Source organism: Elaeis guineensis, chromosome 6 (genome assembly GCF_000442705.2).
Source record: "Elaeis guineensis isolate ETL-2024a chromosome 6, EG11, whole genome shotgun sequence".
Classification (NCBI taxonomy): Eukaryota; Viridiplantae; Streptophyta; class Magnoliopsida; order Arecales; family Arecaceae; genus Elaeis; species Elaeis guineensis.
This window is the reverse complement of record NC_025998.2, coordinates 18,876,772-18,885,779: the sequence shown is the minus strand read 5'-3', so window position 1 is coordinate 18,885,779 and position 9,008 is coordinate 18,876,772. Positions and strand designations below refer to the sequence as shown.

General features: G+C 40.5%; 2 pseudogenes; both read right to left on the bottom strand.

The window, feature by feature from the left end:
• Nucleotides 1–274: 274 nt before the first annotated feature.
• LOC140858510 (uncharacterized) lies at nt 275–1,927 on the bottom strand (annotated as a pseudogene).
• Nucleotides 1,928–5,785: 3,858 nt separating this feature from the next.
• On the bottom strand, nt 5,786–7,590 carry LOC140858512 (uncharacterized; annotated as a pseudogene).
• Between the last annotated feature and the right edge of the window lie 1,418 nt (nt 7,591–9,008).

Sequence of the window (9,008 nt, the reverse complement as noted above, 5' to 3'; positions counted from 1 at the left end):
TACTATGACCAAATGCCAAAATATATCGGCCTATATGCTACTGTAATGCAATAACGAACTATTCTATAGACACTTTTATGGGACAGTTCTCACGTTGAAAATTGTGGCATGCAGTATATACCATACAGTAAATTACGATATTGACTGGCATTTAGATCCTTAAAATAACCAAAAGCAAGCCAGATGTCAATCCCTCAACAAACCTATTCCAACGCAAGGAAAACATGATAGACTAATTTATGGTAGTAATTCTGCAATTCTAGTCTATTAGTCATATGGAATCATGCTTTCTCCAAAGATAGCATTGTTTATCAATAACACCAGCAGAAAATTAGCATTCCACTATAAGGTCTTTGATTTCAAAAACTCAGACATGAGTAAAGCAACTACAAGTCCTAACTCACTCAGGTAACATCTAGAGAAAATAAAAACCTTCAGCAGTTAATGAGTGGATAGACCTTCTTCAACTCCTTTTTTGCCACATCCACCGTTGATTCATCCCTTCCCTTCCTGTCATTACCTTCCTCCTCATCATTCTATTTAGTATCTTCTTGATTCCTTTTCTTCTTCTCTTTTCCTATACTCACCTCCACACCCTCCTTAGTCTTACTCTTTTTCTTCTTCTTATTCATCCTCTCCTCCATCCTTGCTTCCCCTCCCTCTTCTTCCATGATGCCCTCATCCACACTCTCACCAATTAAAAATTCTTCATACCCAGAATCAAGATCATCGTCTGAATCCACGTACTGCACTTCATGAATCCTCCTTCCCTTCTTTGGCATCACCTCCCTTGTCTTCTTCTTCATCTTTGGCTTCTCTTCTTCCTGAAGAGGTTCTCCTTCTCCGATGGGTTCTTCAACATCTTGCTTCTTTGGCTCCTCTTCCTGAACTACCTCTGCTTCTCCAATGGGCTCTTCAACATCTTGGTCCATCTCATCCTTCTTCAGGGGCACGCGAGGCACCGGCACCTCAATCTTTAGGCCCAGCTCGGGCAGCGCCTGGTAGATGGGGAGGGCGACGGAGTTGACTGCCTTGACATGGATGGAGCGCACGTTGGCCACTTCTTGGGGACATGCGCCATGGCCCCCTCGATGGCGGCCATGACGTTGTCGACGATCTGGTCAGGGGCCATGGAGAGGCGGCCGACCTTGACGCCGCTGCATGAGCCCGTGCGGATGTGGAAGAGGGAAGAGCGGAGGTAAGCGCGGAGCTGCTCGGGCCAGCCGGGGCGGGAGAGGTTGAGGGGGAGGGGGAGCTTCTTCTTCTTGAAGAAGTGCTTGCCGAGGAGGCGGGGAGGAGGTGGACGACGGCGCGGTCGGCGAGAAGAGGTCGTGGGAATCACAGAGGCGGCGGCGCGCCTCGTAGGGGCGGTAGTCGGCGGCGAGGGCGGAGAGGGGGATGGCGTCGGCGAGGGGGAGGGAGAGGGAGCGGGCGCGGTCGAGGGTGGCGGCGGCGGTGAGGGAGGAGAAGGAGGAACGGCGGTTGGCGGGGCAGTCGCGGTCGTCGAGGATGAGGCAGACGGAGGTGGCGGGAGATTCGTAGAGGGGGTGGGGGAGGGGGATGCCGGTAGGGTTTGATGCGGGACGTGGAAGGGACGCGCTTGAGGGTGATGACGATGTAGAGGATGTCGTCGTCCGGGTCGAGAAGCTGGGCCTTCTGCTGCTGCTCTGCCCGCACCCGCATCCACTTGAGGAGGGCGTCCACCGCCTTCCCCACCGTCTCCCAGCTGATCATCCGAGAAGACGAAGACGAAGAAGATTTCGTTGCAGTGGCGACCATTGATGGGTTTGACGAGAGCAAGGATGATGATGATAGAGATGAAAGAGAAGAGTGATAACAAGAGGAGCGGGGAAGAAGCAGGAGAGTTTCCGCCGACGACGGCTTTGTTCGCCTCTTTGTCCTCTGTCTCACGTTGTGGCTGCCCTAAAACCCTAATTTGGGGTTGAAAGGGTCAAACGAGGATCGGATGAACCTGATAGGGTTGGGTCCGATCGGATTGCTGCAAACGTCTCTGTAAATTCATTATTCTATTTCATGCCGCAGACTGTAATCAAATTGAATGCGAATTGAATATCAAAAAATTATATTTTATTTATTTTATTTATAAATATAAATATAAATATAAATATCATTCGGAATATAAAAATCTATATCTATATTTATTTTAAATTGATGCAGATACAATTCGAATATCGAAACTATAAATATAATTATAAATATAAATTGAACAATTAAATTTTATAATTATAAAATCAAAAATATTATTAAATAAATAATAAATAAATTATAATATTTATATTATTATATTTTTTAAAAAATAATAAATATTATATAAAATTATAAAAGATTGCAGATAAATTCAGATATTCAAATACGAATCGGATAGTTATCTATCCATATCATATCTATTTTTTTTTAACAATATGAACACTGAGGATATAAAAATGAATTCAGATAGATATTATCTACACCACTTCCACCCTCTATTGATGTATCATAGAAGACTACAAATCAGACACTTTTCTAATGTCAGCATCTGATAAGCCCAAGTAAATAACAAGGGTAAATAATGAAGAATAAATAGACTCTTATTGTCCTTGTCTAATCATACATTCGCCGATTGCTAATTTTCTAACATAATACTAGATTGACAAATAAATTAAAAATATATTTGACTAAAGGGCTGTACTGTGAAATAAAAATAAAAGTCCTAATAATTTTATCATTTTGATTGAAAGATGTCTCATTTTTATTTTGATTTTATGAAAAAAAAAATTAAAAAAAAAGACCCTAATCTTCCATCTAATTTATACTTAGTTGGAGTATACGACATTACAATTCATGAGAAAGTTTTTTTTTTTAAAAAAAAGACCCTAATCTTCCATCCATTGCGATTAACAGAGAGATCTAGAAAGAAGGTCTCATTGCCACCTAAGGAGACATCTAGAAAATAATAAACACAGAGAACATATGAAAAAGGAGCGGATTTGGTTCGAATACCCAACTGAATGTGCATGGCATTATGTTGTTTGCACAAGGAAGGCTAGCAACCATGCAGCCTATATTGCTGAGGGTGCCTACCCATAGTTGTGCACCAGCCTACAGGCTAACTACCAAGATGAATGGAAAAGGAGATTGTACACTTCTAATGAGGGTAAGCAAATCCTTTTCCATATTCATCTTTTCTACTTTCTTCGATGCTAAAGCTGTGATGGATTGGCTGCAGAGATTCAAGATGACTATGTAGGTTATGGATTCCAAGTGAGACAAAACTTGGGCAGATAGGTTGGTAGATTACCTAATAATCAGTAGTCTAGTTCAGTGATGTCAAAGGCGCCAAAAGATGCGCCTCAGGCACTCAGGCGAGGCGCCAAAAGGGATCATTGCCTCTTGATGCTTCAAGCAATGCCCCTTCACTCAAGCGCACACCTTTAGCGCCTTTTAGGATTTTTCTCTGTAAGACGGCGCTTGCCTTTAGCACCTCAGTGAACTTTACGATGATTTTTTTTTAATGGTTGAAAAGTGTAAAAACTAAAAGTCACCCATTCAACTTCTCAACTCTATTACTAACAGGGAGTGATCAATTAATATAGCAAAGTTAGTCTTGAAGAGATAGAGGCTGATTCAGATGAGATAGAAGAAGATGTTGAAAGATATAATCAATGGATGAGAAATGAAAGTGATGACAACTATACAGTGAAACTGAATCTAATGATTCCATTGATAACTTTAGGCTTTACAGCTGTTTATTTTTTTTGTTTCATTTATATAATTCTACTTTAGGACTATTTATATTTTCTATTTTATTTATAGACTCATTGATGAACTTCAGAATATATTTTCTGTTTCATTCATGATTTAGAGCTGTCTATGGTTATTATCATATACTTTATCTTGAACTAGTTGAGCATTTTACTGTTTTTATATGTTTTATGCTTAAATTGTTAATTATATGGTAATTCATTTTACAATAGTTATCTCTAATTATTATTTATTATATTCATATTTTTTATTTTTTTTTCTAATTTTAGACCTTACTTCACTTAGACGAACGCTTTTTATGCATCTCGCCTCAAGGCGCTAGACCTCCCAAGCGTATGCTTGGCCTAGTGTTGGCTGAAGTTGGCAACATATAAATGAAAAGTGAAAATAGATTATTTTTATACAAGTAATTTTTAATAATTATATGATCTACTAATGATCATTGTGGGATGTCCCCTCCTTTTCTTCAACAATCTGCCAAAATTGAACTCTTTTCCTTCTTTCTTTATTTCTAGATAAATTTAAAGCATATTTACTGACCCTAGCATGAAAGATCATTAAATTTTCTATTCCTCCTTTCTTCAAAACTCTTTAGTTTCTGAGTGTCTCATTTCAAGTTCTTATCAAATTTACATGACCTTTCATCTAAAGTAAAAAATATGGTGAGATAACAATTAAAAAAATCAATATTTCTTTCATTTTCTCCTTATTTGACTTTATGAAGGTTCGCTAGAGTCGACATTTTGACCTCGAAAACCAATATACCGCATTATAAGTACAATTTTAAGTAGAAATGTTACTGCATCAACCTCGAGCAACCCAACTTTTCATTTTGGAGGCAAGAAAAGATTAGAAAAATAAGATAATTTTTATAACTTATAAGAAGTTTCTAATCATCTCCTTTTTCCATCAAGTCTAGGACAAGAATGGGCTCGGGCTCGGACCGGCTTCAGTCGGATTCTAGGTCTAGCCTGAGCAAAATCAAGTCAGAGTTAGGAATGAAATGTGAACCAGAAAAATCCTAACCAAGGCTTATATCTAGTGTCGGCCCCATCTAAGCCTAAAATTAAACTTGCCCCACCCAAAGTCCCTCCTCTCTCTTCCTCCCCAGCATGCCCCCCTCTCTCACCAGCATCCCCTCTCCTCATCTCTCTGTTCGATTCCCCTCTATTTATCTCCTCTCTCTCTCCCCCTTCCAAATATCTTACCACTAAATCTCCTATCTCTCCATCATGATCTCTCTCTCTCACTCCTTTCTCTTGATCTCTCTTCTCCCCTCCCCTTCTTACACTCTCTCTATCTTTATCTCCTATTTTGCACTGAAGAGAGGAGGGTTTTGGGACTCAACCCAGGCCAGCTCAATTAGGCTTCAAGCCAAACTCGAGCTAGAATTTGGAAATAATTTTTGGGCCATAGGCTAGTCCAAAAAAAATTTTTGTGAGCCAGGCTTGGCCTGCATGGAAACCCAACCTAATCCAAATCCTAAACAAGTCCAAGGAGTATTAATGCGGATTTGTTTATATATAACTTGACAAAGCTTGTTTGAGTAAGGGATCAACATTATCAACATTCAAATATCATGTTTACTAGGCCAGCGTCGGCTTAGTCTTTCAAACTATAGAGCCAATAAGAATTCTTGTTCAATAGAATGTCATTGTGAAAGTAAAATATCAAAAAATAAATCACTAGTCAATAAATATGAATAACCCACTCTCAAATAACATGAGAAAAAGTAATTAAGGACATAATTTGTGCAAACCACCACTCATCAAATAAGTGCCAATAGAAGCTCCAACTGCTCTCATAATTTTAACTCAACCAACTACATAAGATAAAGGATAGAATAAAAGCAACAAAAGACCTCTTTCTTCACTAGAAAATAATAATAATAATAATCCTCCTTAACTAAAGTTTGACCATCTAAATTGGATAGGATAGACCAAAACTGAAGAAGAGACCACGAAATACAGCCAGTCTTAATCAGTAACTAGTCCAAAATCACCAATTGATCTCAAAAGAAAATCAATCTCTACCTTGTTTGAAAATCAATCAAATTGTGTCGTGTCTCACCTTACTCCTCTTGATCTTCTTGACCTCCTTATCTTCCAATCTATTTGTCTTGCTCTTCTTCTTTGTCATTCCAACCTTTTCCTCTTTTGCCTGTTTGTTCTCCTCAGTCTCCTTCATCACCTTCTTTTTCCAGCCATTCTGTTATCAGTTTTTTTTGCATGATCATCCTTGTGATTACGATCATCCTCTTCACCACCATCACTCTTGCTTCTCTTCCCCTTCCCCTTTTTCACATTAGCATCTTTCTTTGCCACCTTCATCTTCTTTCTTGCACCCACTTTGTCCTCTTCATTGTCTCCAGAACCAATATCAACACCACCATCTTTACCAACATCATAACTTTCATCGGCCACTTCATCATCAACACTAATATGTTTCTTGCCTTTCTTGTCCTCTTCCCTTTTCACCTTTTCGTCGTTCTTCAGCTCCTTCTTGGCCACATCCACCATTGATTCATCCCTTCCCTTCCTGTCATTACCTTCCTCCTCATCATTCTGTCTAGCATCTTCTTGATTCCTTTTCTTCTTCTCTTTTCCTATACTCACCTCCACACCCACCTTAGTCTTACTCTTGTTCTTCTTCTTATTCATCCTCTCCTCCATCCTTGCTTCCCCTCCCTCTTCTTCCATGATGCCCTCATCCACACTCTCACCAATTAAAAATTCTTCATACCCAGAATCAAGATCATCGTCTGAATCCACGTACTGCACTTCATGAATCCTCCTTCCCTTCTTTGGCATCACCTCCCTTGTCTTCTTCTTCATCTTTGGCTTCTCTTCTTCCTGAAGAGGTTCTCCTTCTCCGATGGGTTCTTCAACATCTTGCTTCTTTGGCTCCTCCTCTTCCTGAACTACCTCTGCTTCTCCAATGGGCTCTTCAACATCTTGGTCCATCTCATCCTTCTTCAGGGGCACGCGAGGCACCGGCACCTCAATCTTTAGGCCCAGCTCGGGCAGCGCCTGGTAGATGGGGAGGGCGACGGAGTTGACTGCCTTGACATGGATGGAGCGCACGTTGGCCCACTTCTTGGGGACATGCACCATGGCCCCTCAATGGCGGCCATGACGTTGTCGACGATCTGGTCGGGGGCCATGGAGAGGCGGCCGACCTTGACGCCGCTGCATGAGCCCGTGCGGATGTGGAAGAGGGAAGAGCGGAGGTAAGCGCGGAGCTGCTCGGGCCAGCCGGGGCGGGAGAGGTTGAGGGGGAGGGGGAGCTTCTTCTTCTTGAAGAAGTGCTTGCCGAGGAGGCGGGGGAGGAGCTGGACGACGGTGCGGTCGGCGAAGAAGAGGTTGTGGGAATCACAGAGGCGGCGGCGCGCCTCGTAGGGGCGGTAGTCGGCGGCGAGGGCGGAGAGGGGGATGGCGTCGGCGAGGGGGAGGGAGAGGGAGCGGGCGTGGTCGAGGGTGGCGGCGGCAGTGAGGGAGGAGGAGGAGGAACGGCGGTTGGCGGGGCAGTCGCGGTCGTCGAGGATGAGGCAGACGGAGGTGGCGGGAGATTCGTAGAGGGGGTGGGGGAGGGGGATGCGGTAGGGTTTGATGCGGGACGTGGAAGGGACGCGCTTGAGGGTGATGACGATGTAAAGGATGTCGTCGTCCGAGTCGAGGAGCTGGGCCTTCTGCTGCTGCTCTGCCCGCACCCGCATCCACTTGAGGAGGGCATCCACTGCCTTCCCCACCGTCTCCCAGCTGATCATCTGAGAAGACGAAGACGAAGTAGATTTCATTGTTGTGGCGACCATTGATTGGTTTGAGGAGAGCAAGGATGATGATGATAGAGATGAAAGAGGAGTGATAACAAGAAGAGCGGGGAAGAAGTAGGAGAGTTTCCGCCGACGACGGCTTTGCCTTGCTCGCCTCTTTGTCTAACGTTGTCGCTGCCCCTAAAACCCTAGTTTGGGGTTGAAAAGGGTCAAACCGTAACTTGATTCTTAGAATCGGATGAACCAGATAGAGTTGGGTCCAATCGGGTCACTCATGCTGCAAACGCCTTTGTAAACATTCATTGTTCCCTTTCGTGCTGCAGAGCTGTAATCAGATCGGATGCGAATTGGGATATCAAAATATTTATATTTTATTTATTTTATTTAATAAATATAAATATGAATATCATTCAAATATAAATATCTATATCTATATTTATTTTAAATTGATGCAGATACAATTCGAATATCGAAACTATAAATATAATTATAAATATAAGTTGAACAATTAAATTTAATAATTATAAAATCAAAAATATTATTAAATAAATAATAAATCAAATTAATAATATATTTATATTATTATATTTAAAAAAATTAATAAATATTATATAAAATTATAAAAGATTGTAGATAAATTCAGATATTCAAATACGAACCGAATAGTTATCTACTCATATTCATATCTATTTTTTTTTTAACAAATATGAATACTGATTCGAATATTATCTACACAACTTCCATCTTCTATTGGTGCATCATCGAAGACTACAAATCAGATACTTTTCTAAATGTTAAGCATCTGATGAAGCTCAAGTAAATAACAAGGATAAATAATGGAGAATAAATAGACTCTTATTGTCCTTATCTAACCATACATTCGCCGAATGCCAATTTTATAACATAATACTATATTGACAAATGAATTAAAAATATATTTGATTAAAAAGATTGTACTGTGAAATAAAAATAAAAGTCCTAATAATTTTATCATTTGATTGAAAGATGTCTCATTTTTATTCTGATTTTATGAAAAAAAAAAGATCCTAATCTTCCATCTAATTTATACTTAGTTGGAGTATATGAACATTACAATTCATGAGAAATTAAAAAAAAAAAAAAGACCCTAATCTTCCATCCAATTTATACTTAGTGGGAGTATATGAACATTACAATTCATTCAATTCCAAACTAAATATAACCTAAAGTACTCCATCTCCAGATTTAACTTGTTGGGAAATGTGACAGGTTGACATAAAGAGAAAAAAAATACATGTTGCACGGGAAGCCAAGCTGACTTGACCCAGTACGGGGTCAGTGTCAAATAATCCTTATTTGCTCGTGAGCTTAATTGAGATCATAACTTATTAAGCAACAACTCGGTCTACTTAGTGCTATTAGTGAGAGCAACCTTACACATGATCAATAGAGGTAACCTATTAAGTGGCAACAACTAACCTAAATAAAAAGAACA